Here is a 2,283-nt window from a genome sequence, read left to right as displayed (position 1 = left end):
GAGCTCGTTTGACATATTTTAAGGGGATCAATTATTGGGTTTAAAGAAAGCCGTTTAAAATACCTAAAGGTGGAAGTTGATCGAGGAATTAAACCTAGGGTTTAATTAAATACCTAAGTTTATATTTTATTTATTCATTTTCTTTTTGTTCTCCTTTTCTTCCGTTTCTCACCCGACCCAAGCCACGCCGCCCTTTCTTCTTCCCCATCTCGCGATTCCCTTTCTCCCCTTCGCTTCCTCGCGCCACCATCCGAAGCCCGCAATGGCGTCGGCCGATCGTCGGCCTCGCTCACCCCGCACCGCAGAGCCTCCCTCTCCCCTCTTGCGCTGACCCTTTTCCCTCTTTTGGCCGATCGACGCCGATTATCCTCAGATCATCGGTGCACACTCGAGCACCGACCCGAGCCGAGTCCACCTTTTGGTCACAGGCGCAGATCTGGCCATCGCCTTCACAGCCCTAGCCGCGGACACCAGGAACTTGCCGGAAACCAAGCGCGTGAGTCGGTGGCAGTAGGGTTCTTAAGTCTTTTGCCTTTCTTGTGATTTCTCCGATTCCTGCTTCTTTGTTTTGATTGGTCACCGTTCTTCCGATCGGTCGAAGCTGAAGCAGCTCGGCCTTGTCGTCGCCTCTTCCCTTTCATTGTCGGCATAGATCTATGTCATTGTTGTTTCGAGGGTTGAGTCGTCATTCTTGTAAGGTTTGATATGTGATCTGAGTCCTAGACTCAACCTGCTGCCACTGGATCTCTGCACATCGCAACTCCGATCACTGGATTTTGGTTCCTCTTCGTCGCTGGTACAGATTGGTTATCGATCCATTGGGTGGGACAGATTTCATACACAGAATTAGATTTAGGTATGGTTCATATCAGATGTGTAGCAAGTTAATTTTCATTTTGTATGGGAATACAGATATTTGATGTTTGGTTGGTTTTGTAGCTCTGGCCAGCACTGTTCACCGGCGATCCACAGTGTCGGCCATCTTGTTACAACTGTGAGCTCTTCAGACATGAGCTACCAGCAACTCACTTGAGATTGGGTAAGTGTTAGTTATAGGTTGTTGAAGTCAAGCTTGACTTGGATCACAAGGTTAACTAATAGGATTCATTGTTTGGATTGTTAGATTCGCAAGGGAAGGAGTTAGCGAACAGTAGTGAATCGTTGCTATTGGTTGTGAGCCACTTTCAGTGACATCTTGTTGCCAAATTTAGAGTAAGGTATGTTGAGATTTGATTTTAGTTCTACATGGGATTTGATTAGTGATGATTGATGAGAATTAAAGAGTTTATTGGTGGATTAAGGATGGACCTATCATCTAAATGAATTTAGATTACTAGGTGGAATTAAACATGGTTGCCTAATCGAATTAGGATTGGATTTTGTGTTAGCTAGATGTTGCGCATGTAATTAGCTAAACTGTATATCATGTGATTTGCAGGACTTTGATCTGAGATGAGCGTCTCGATGTGAGATCATTTGGCACGATCTATATTTAAGGCGGGTACTTCTTGCATTATCTCTTTAGTAATTTGATCCTAGTGCATGAGCTTTATGTTCAGATAGTTGTTGTATCTATCTTGACTCCACTCTTATTTTTCCTGCGGTTGATACTTCCACTCAATCTTTGAGCTACTCGTTTCTGTATCTATACAGTCTCTCGTTGCTATCGATGATATTTAGCAGATACTATATTATTAGGTATCAGATACCAGATACCAGGTACCAGACATTAAATATTAGGTATTGGATATATAGACACCTGATACCATGTTTACATGCTTTGGTTGCTGTTTATTTACACACCTTACTGAGCATGCTGGCTTCATGTAGCATACCTGTCTCTATTTATATATATATGATGACTGTTGCATTGTTCGCATCATGTCATTGCATGCATTGCCGACGACCCTGTCTCCCTTGTGGTTGAGGCGGTCGTTGGCCAGGGCCACACGCTCGGCCACTAATGGGTAGTGGTAGCTTGGAGCGTGCCGCTTGTCCTGTCGTGCCCCTACTCGCACACTCATGGGTAGTGATAGCTGCAGTCACGGGCAACAGAGACCCCCGTCGCAGATGTAGCTATTCAGCTACCATGCACCTGTCCATCCGGTCACTCGAGAGTAGTGGCGGCCTTTGGGTGGTACAGTTGTTATCGATCCGGCCTCTCGACCATACAGTGGTCATGGTGCAGAGAGGTGGGCGGGGTGACCATCCGTACATACGTTGTTATTATTATACTTGCTGATACTGCTGTTTCTTATGTTACTGTTGCTAGATTATGCCGCT

The 2,283-nt window shown here is 45.2% G+C and overlaps 1 long non-coding RNA gene across 1 annotated transcript; it reads left to right on the top strand.

The window, feature by feature from the left end:
- Window positions 1–587: 587 nt before the first annotated feature.
- LOC122032304 lies at window positions 588–1,598 on the top strand. The gene is made up of 4 exons (XR_006126029.1): window positions 588–856; window positions 940–1,039; window positions 1,124–1,217; window positions 1,439–1,598. It is a non-coding gene; the product is annotated as an uncharacterized LOC122032304 (long non-coding RNA).
- The last annotated feature ends 685 nt before the right edge of the window (window positions 1,599–2,283 follow it).

The sequence above is a fragment of the Zingiber officinale genome, chromosome 11A (genome assembly GCF_018446385.1).
Source record: "Zingiber officinale cultivar Zhangliang chromosome 11A, Zo_v1.1, whole genome shotgun sequence".
NCBI classification, from domain to species: domain Eukaryota; kingdom Viridiplantae; phylum Streptophyta; class Magnoliopsida; order Zingiberales; family Zingiberaceae; genus Zingiber; species Zingiber officinale.
The sequence above is the reverse complement of the archived record's forward strand: the minus strand, read 5'-3'. Positions and strand labels throughout refer to the sequence as shown.